Below are 8,989 nucleotides of genomic sequence, written 5' to 3' on the forward strand. Positions count from 1 at the left end.
AGAGGGAAGAGTCCTGAAGGGGGAAGGCACCTCCGAGGTGCCTTGGGGAGGATGGACTCCTCCCCCCCTCTTGGCCGCACCCCTTTCTTGGAGGAAGGGGCAAGGCTGCGCCTCCCCCCTCTCCCCTGCCCCTATATATAGTGGAGGGGAGGGAGGGCATCCATACATGAGCCCTTGGCGCCTCCCTCCCTCCCGTGACACCTCCTCCTCTCCCGTAGGTGCTTGGCAAAGCCCTGCAGGATTGCCACGCTCCTCCATCACCACCACGCCGTTGTGCTGCTGCTGGATGGAGTCTTCCTCAACCTCTCCCTCTCTCCTTGCTGGATCAAGGCGTGGGAGACATCGTCGAGCTGTACGTGTGTTGAACGCGGAGGTGCCGTCCGTTCGGCACTAGGATCATCGGTGATCTGAATCACGACGAGTACGACTCCATCAACCCCGTTCACTTGAACGCTTCCGCTTAGCGATCTACAAGGGTATGTAGATGCACTCTCCTTCCCCTCATTGCTAGTCTCTCCATAGATAGATCTTGGTGACACGTAGGAAAATTTTGAATTTCTGCTACGTTCCCCAACAGTGGCATCATGAGCTAGGTCTATTACGTAGATTCTTTGCACAAGTAGAACACAAAGTAGTTGTGGGCGTCGATATTGTTCAATATGCTTGCCGTTACTAGTCTTATCTTGATTCGGCGGCATCGTGGGATGAAGCGGCCCGGACCAACCTTACACGTACGCTTACGTGAGACCGGTTCCACCGACAAACATGCACTAGTTGCATAAGGTGGCTGGCGGGTGTCTGTCTCTCCCACTTTAGTCGGATCGGATTCGATGAAAAGGGTCCTTATGAAGGGTAAATAGCAATTGGCATATCACGTTGTGGTTCATGCGTAGGTAAGAAACGTTCTTGCTAGAAACCCATAGCAGCCACGTAAAACATGCAAACAACAATTAGAGGACGTCTAACTTGTTTTTGCAGGGTATGCTATGTGATGTGATATGGCCAAAAAGGATGTGATGAATGATATATGTGATGTATGAGATTGATCATGTTATTCTAATAGGAATCACGACTTGCATGTCGATGAGTATGACAACCGGCAGGAGCCATAGGAGTTGTCTTTATTTATTTGTGACCTGCGTGTCAACTTAAACGTCATGTAATTACTTTACTTTATTGCTAACCGTTAGCCATAGTAGTAGAAGTAATAGTTGGCGAGGCAACTTCATGAAGACACGATGATGGAGATCATGATGATGGAGATCATGGTGTCATGCCGGTGACGATGATGATCATGGAGCCCCGAAGATGGAGATCAAAAGGAGCAAAGTGATGATGGCCATATCATGTCACTATTTGATTGCATGTGATGTTTATCATGTTTATACATCTTATTTGCTTAGAACGACGGTAGTAAATAAGATGATCCCTTACAACAATTTCAAGAAGTGTTCTCCCCTAACTGTGCACCGTTGCGACAGTTCGTGTTTCGAAGCACCACGTGATGATCGGGTGTTAGATTCTAACGTTCACATACAACGGGTGTAAGACAGATTTACACACGCAAAACACTTAGGGTTAACTTGACGAGCCTAGCATGTACAGACATGGCCTCGGAACACGAAGACCGAAAGGTCGAGCATGAGTCGTATAGTAGATACGATCAACATGAAGATGTTCACCGATGATGACTAGTCCGTCTCACGTGATGATCGGACACGGCCTAGTTTGACTCGGATCATGTGATCACTTAGATGACCAGAGGGATGTCTATCTGAGTGGGAGTTCATAAGATGAACTTAATTATCCTGAACATAGTCAAAAGGTTTTTGCAAATTATGTCGTAGCTCACGCTATAGTTCTACTGTTTAGATATGTTCCTAGAGAAAGTTTAGTTGAAAGTTGATAGTAGCAATTATGCGGACTAGGTCCGTAAACTGAGGATTGTCCTCATTGCTTCATAGAAGGCTTATGTCCTTAATGCACCGCTCAGTGTGCTGAACCCCAAACATCGTTTGTGGATGTTGCGAACATCTGACATACACGTTTTGATAACTACGTGATAGTTCAGTTAAACGGTTTAGAGTTGAGGCACCAAAGACGTTTTTGAAACATCGCGAAACATATGAGATGTTTTGAGGGCTGAAATTGGGATTTCAGGCTCGTGCCCATGTCAAGAGGTATAAGACCTCCAATGACTTTCTTAACCTGCAAACTAAGGAGAAAAGCTCAATTGTTGAGATTGTGCTCAGATTGTCTGAGTACAACAATCATTTGAATCGAGTGGGAGTTGATCTTCCAGATAAGACAATGATGGTTCTCCAAAGTCATTGCCACCAAGCTGTTAGAGCTTCGTGATGAACTATAACATATCAGGGATAGATATGATGATCCCTGAGGTATTCGCGATGTTTGACACCGCGAAAGTAGAAATCAAGAAGGAGCATCAATTGTTGATGGTTGGTGAAACCACTAGTTTCAAGAAGGGCAAGGGCAAGAAGGGATACTTCATGAAACGACAAATCAGCTGCTGCTCTAGTGAAGAAACCCAAGGTAAAACCCAAACCCGAGACTAAGTGCTTCTGTAATAAGGGGAACAACCACTAGAGCAGAATTACCCTAGATACTTGGTAGATAAGAAGGCTGGCAAGGTCGATAGAAGTATATTGGATATACATTGTGTTAATGTGTACTTTGCTAGTACTCCTAGTAGCACCAGGGTATTAGATACCGGTTCGGTTGCTAAGTGTTAGTAACTCGAAACAAAAGGCTACGGAATAAATAAGGTGAGCTGACGATATGTGTTGGAAGTTTTTCCAAGCTTGATATGATCAAGCATCGCACGCTCCCTCTACCAAAGAGATTGGTGTTAAACCTAAATAATTGTTATTTGGTGTTTGTGTTGAGCATAGACATGATTGGATTACGTCTATCGCAATACGGTTATTCATTTAAGGAGAATAATGGTTACTCTGTTTATTTGAATAATACCTTCAATGGTCTTACACCTAAAATGAATGGTTTATTAAATCTCGATCGTAGTGATACACATGTTCATGCCAAAAGATAGTAAGGATAGTACCACCTACTTGTGGCACTGCCACGTAAGTCATATCGGTATAAAACGCATGAAGAAGCTCCATATTGATGGATCTTTGGGCTCACTCGTTTTTGAAAAGTTTGAGACATGCGAACCATGTCTATTGGTGTATATGCATGAAGAAACTCCATGCAAATGGACCGTTTTGACTCACTTGATTTTGAATCACTTGGGACATGCAAATCATACCACATGGGCAAGATGACTGAAAAGCCTCGTTTTCAGTAAGATGGAACAAGATAGCAACTTGTTGGAAGTAACACATTTTGATGTGTGCAGTCCAATGAGTGCTGAGGCATGCAGTGAATATCGTTATGTTCTTACTTCACAAATGATTCGAGTAGATGTTGAGTATATTTACTTGATGAATCATGAGTCTGAATTATTGAAAGGTTCAAGTAATTTCAGTGTGAAGTTGAAAGATCGTCGTGACAAGAGGATAAAAGATCTATGATATGATCATAGAGATGAATATCTGAATCACGAGTTTGGCACAGAATTAAGACATTGTGGAAATTGTTTCACAACTGATACAGCCTGGAACACCATAGTGTGATGGTGTGTCCAAACGTCATAGTTGCACCCTATTGGATATGGTGCATACCATGATGTCTCTTATCGAGTTACCACTATCGTTCATGGGTTAGGCATTAGAGACAACCACATTCACTTTAAATAGGGCACCACATAATTTCGTTGAGACGACACCGTATGAACTATGGTTTAGAGAAACCTAAGCTGTCATTTCTTAGAAGTTTGGGGCTGCGATGCTTATGTGGAAAGGTTTCAGGCTGATAAGCTCGAACCCAAAGCGGATAAATGCATCTTCATAGGACACCCAAAACAGTTGGGTATACCTCCTGTCTCAGATTCGAAAGCAATAAGGGATTGTTTCTAGAATCGGGTCCTTTCTCGAGGAAAAGTTTCTCTCGAAAGAATTGAGTGGGAGGATGGTGGAGACTTGATGAGGTTATTGAACCGTCACTTCAACAAGTGTGTAGCAGGGCACAGGAAGTTGTTCCTGTGGCACCTACACCAATTGAAGTGGAAGCTTATGATAGTGATCATGAAGTTTCGGATCAAGTCACTACCGAACCTCGTAGGGTAACAAGGATACGTACTACTTCAGAGTGGTACAGTAATCCTGTCTTGAAGGTCATGTTGCTAGACAACAATGAACCTACGAGCTATGGAGAAGCGATGGTGGGCCCAAATTCCGACAAATGGTTAGAAGCCATGTAATCTGAGAGAGGATCCATATATGAAAACAAAGTGTAGACTTTGGAAGAACTACTTGATGGTCGTAAGGCTGTTAGGTACATATGGATTTTGAAAGGAAGACAGACAATGATGGTAAGTGTCACCATTGAGAAAGCTCGACTTGTCGTTAAGATGTTTTTCGACAAGTTCAAGGAGTTGACTACGATGAGACTTTCTCACTCGTAGCGATGCTAAGAGTCTGTTGGAATTATATTAGCAATTATTGCATTATTTATGAAATCTTGCAGATAGGATGTCAAAACATTGTTTCCTCGACGATTCTTGAGGAAAGGTTGTATGTGATACAACCGGAAGGTTTTGTCTATCCTGAAATATGCTAATAAGTATGCAAAGCTCCAGCAATCCTTCTGAGGACTGGAGTGAGCATCTCGGAGTTGGAATGTATGCTTTGATGATGATCAAAGATTTTGGGTGTATACAAAGTTTATGAGAAACTTGTATTTCCAAAGAAGTGAGTGGGAGCACTATAGAATTTCTGATGAGTATATGTTGTTGACATATTAATGATCAGAAATGACGTAGAATTTCTGGAAAGCATATAGGGTTATTTGGAAAGTGTTTTCAATGGAAAACCTGGATTAAGCTACTTGAACATTGAGCATCAAGATCTATAAGGATAGATCAAAACACTTAATAGTACTTTCAAATGAGCACATGCCTTGACGTGATCTTGAAGGTGTTCAAGATGGATCAGTCAAAGAAGGAGTTCTTGCCTGAGTTGTAAGGTATGAAGTTAAGACTTAAAGCTCGACCATGGCAGAATAGAGAGAAAGGAACGAAGGTCGTCCCCTATGCTTAAGACATAGGCTCTACAATATGCTATGTTGTGTACCGCACCTGAAGTGTGCTTTACCATGAGTCAGTCAAGGGGTACAAGAGTGATCCAAGAATGGATCACAGGACAGCGGTCAAAGTTATCCTTAGTAACTAGTGGACTAAGGAATTTTCTCAATTATGGAGGTGGTAAAAGAGTTCGTCGTAAAGGGTTACGTCGATGCAAGCTTAACACCTATCCGGATAGCTCTGAGTAGAGATACCGGATACGTATAATGGAGCAACAATTTAGAATAGCTCCAAGTAGAACAGTTATTTGGAATAGCTCCAAATAGAACGTGGTAGCTGCATCTAGGAGATGACATAGAGATTTGTAAAGCACACACGGATCTGAAAGGTTCAGACCCGTTGACTATAACCTCTCTCACAAGCATAACATGATCAAACCCAGAACTCATCGAGTGTTAATCACATGGTAAATGTGAACTAGATTATTGACTCTAGTAAACTCTTTGGGTGTTAGTCACATGGGGATGTGACCTTGAGTGTTAATCACATATCGATGTGAACTAGATTATTGACTCTAGTGCAATGGGAGACTGTTGGAAATATGCCCTAGAGGCAATAATAAATTGATTATTATTATATTTCCTTGTTCATGATAATCGTTTATTATCCATGCTAGAATTGTATTGATAGGAAACTCAGATACATGTGTGGATACATAGACAACACCATGTCCCTAGTAAGCCTCTAGTTGACTAGCTCGTTAATCAATAGATGGTTACGGTTTCCTGACCATGGACATTGGATGTCGTTGATAACGGGATCACATCATTAGGAGAATGATGTGATGGACAAGACCCAATCCTAAGCCTAGCACAAGATCATGTAGTTCGTATGCTAAAGCTTTTCTAATGTCAAGTATCATTTCCTTAGACCATGAGATTGTGCAACTCCCGGATACCGTAGGAGTGCTTTGGGTGTGCCAAACGTCACAACGTAACTGGGTGGCTATAAAGGTACACTACGGGTATCTCTGAAAGTGTCTGTTGGGTTGGCACGAATCGAGATTGGGATTTTGTCACTCCATGTAAACGAAGAGGTATCTCTGGGCCCACTCGGTAGGACATCATCATAATGTGCACAATGTGACCAAGGGGTTGATCACGGGATGATGTGTTACGGAACGAGTAAAGAGACTTGCCGGTAACGAGATTGAACAAGGTATCGGTATACCGACGATCGAATCTCGGGCAAGTACCATACCGTTAGACAAAGGGAATTGTATACGGGATCGATTGAGTCCTTGACATCGTGGTTCATCCGATGAGATCATCGTGGAACATGTGGGAGCCAACATGGGTATCCAGATCCCGCAGTTGGTTATTGACCGGAGAACATCTCGGTCATGACTACATGTCTCCCGAACCCGTAGGGTCTACACACTTAAGGTTCGATGACGCTAGGGTTATAAAGGAAGTTTGTATGTGGTTACCGAATGTTGTTCGGAGTCCCGGATGAGATCCCGGACGTCACGAGGAGTTCCGGAATGGTCCGGAGGTAAAGATTTATATATAGGAAGTCCTGTTTCGGCCATCGGGACAAGTTTCGGGGTCATCGGTATTGTACCGGGACCACCGGAAGGGTCCCGGGGGCCCATCGGGTGGGGCCACCTGCCCCGGGGGGCCACATGGGCTGTAGGGGGTGCGCCTTGGCCTACATGGGCCAAGGGCACCAGCCCCAAGAGGCCCATGCGCCTAGGGAACCCTAGAGGGAAGAGTCCTGAAGGGGGAAGGCACCTCCGAGGTGCCTTGGGGAGGATGGACTCCTCCCCCCCTCTTGGCCACACCCCTTTCTTGGAGGAAGGGGCAAGGCTGCGCCTCCCCCCTCTCCCCTGCCCCTATATATAGTGGAGGGGAGGAAGGGCATCCATACCTGAGCCCTTGGCGCCTCCCTCCCTCCCGTGACACCTCCTCCTCTCCCGTAGGTGCTTGGCAAAGCCCTGCAGGATTGCCACGCTCCTCCATCACCACCACGCCGTTGTGCTGCTGCTGGATGGAGTCTTCCTCAACCTCTCCCTCTCTCCTTGCTGGATCAAGGCGTGGGAGACATCGTCGAGCTGTACGTGTGTTGAACGCGGAGGTGCCGTCCGTTCGGCACTAGGATCATCGGTGATCTGAATCACGACGAGTACGACTCCATCAACCCCGTTCACTTGAACGCTTCCGCTTAGCGATCTACAAGGGTATGTAGATGCACTCTCCTTCCCCTCGTTGCTAGTCTCTCCATAGATAGATCTTGGTGACACGTAGGAAAATTTTGAATTTCTGCTACGTTCCCCAACAGCACATACCTTGACAAGATTTTGAAGAAGTTCAAAATGGATCAAGCAAAGAAAGGGTTCTTGCCTGTGTTACAAGGTGTGAAGTTGAGTCGGACTCAATGCCCGACCACTGCAGAAGATAGAGAGAAGATGAAAGATGTTCCCTATGCTTCAGCCATAGGCTCTATCATGTATGCAATGCTGTGTACCAGACCTGATGTGTGCCTTGCTATAAGTCTAGCAGGGAGGTACGAAAGTAATCCAGGAGTGGTTCACTGGACAACGGTCAAGAACATCCTGAAGTACCTGAAAAGGACTAAGGATATGTTTCTCGTATATGGAGGTGACAAAGAGCTCATCGTAAACGGTTACGTTGATGCAAGCTTTGATACTGATCCGGACGATTCTAAATCGCAAACCGGATACGTGTTTACATTAAACGGTGGAGCTGTCAGTTGGTGCAGTTCTAAACAGAGCGTCGTGGCGGGATCTACGTGTGAAGCGGAATACATAGCTGCTTCAGAAGCAGCGAATGAAGGAGTCTGGATGAAGGAGTTCATATCCGATCTAGGTGTCATACCTAGTGCATCGGGTCCAATGAAAATCTTTTGTGACAATACTGGTGCAATTGCCTTGGCGAAGGAATCCAGATTTCACAAGAGAACCAAGCACATCAAGAGACGCTTCAATTCCATCCGGGATCTAGTCCAGGTGGGAGACATAGAGATTTACAAGATACATACAGATCTGAATGTTGCAGACCCGTTGACTAAGCCTCTTCCACGAGCAAAACATGATCAGCACCAAGGCTCCATGGGTGTTAGAATCATTACTGTGTAATCTAGATTATTGACTCTAGTGCAAGTGGGAGACTGAAGGAAATATGCCCTAGAGGCAATAATAAAGTTATTATTTATTTCCTTATATCATGATAAAAGTTTATTATTCATGCTAGAATTGTATTAAACGGAAACATAATACATGTGTGAATACATAGACAAACAGAGTGTCACTAGTATGCCTCTACTTGACTAGCTCGTTAATCAAAGATGGTTATGTTTCCTAACCATGGACAAAGAGTTTTTATTTGATTAACGGGATCACATCATTAGTTGAATGATCTGATTGACATGACCCATTCCATTAGCTTAGCACCCGATCGTTTAGTATGTTGCTATTGCTTTCTTCATGACTTATACATGTTCCTATGACTATGAGATTATGCAACTCCCGTTTGCCAGAGGAACACTTTGTGTGCTACCAAACGTCACAACGTAACTGGGTGATTATAAAGGAGCTCTACAGGTGTCTCCAAAGGTACATGTTGGGTTGGCGTATTTCGAGATTAGGATTTGTTACTCCGATTGTCGGAGAGGTATCTCTGGGCCCTCTCGGTAATGCACATCACTTAAGCCTTGCAAGCATTGCAACTAATGAGTTAGTTGCGGGATGATGTATTACAGAACGAGTAAAGAGACTTGCCGGTAACGAGATTGAACTAGGTATAG

The sequence above is a fragment of the Triticum dicoccoides genome, chromosome 4A (genome assembly GCF_002162155.2).
Source record: "Triticum dicoccoides isolate Atlit2015 ecotype Zavitan chromosome 4A, WEW_v2.0, whole genome shotgun sequence".
Lineage (NCBI taxonomy): Eukaryota > Viridiplantae > Streptophyta > Magnoliopsida > Poales > Poaceae > Triticum > Triticum dicoccoides.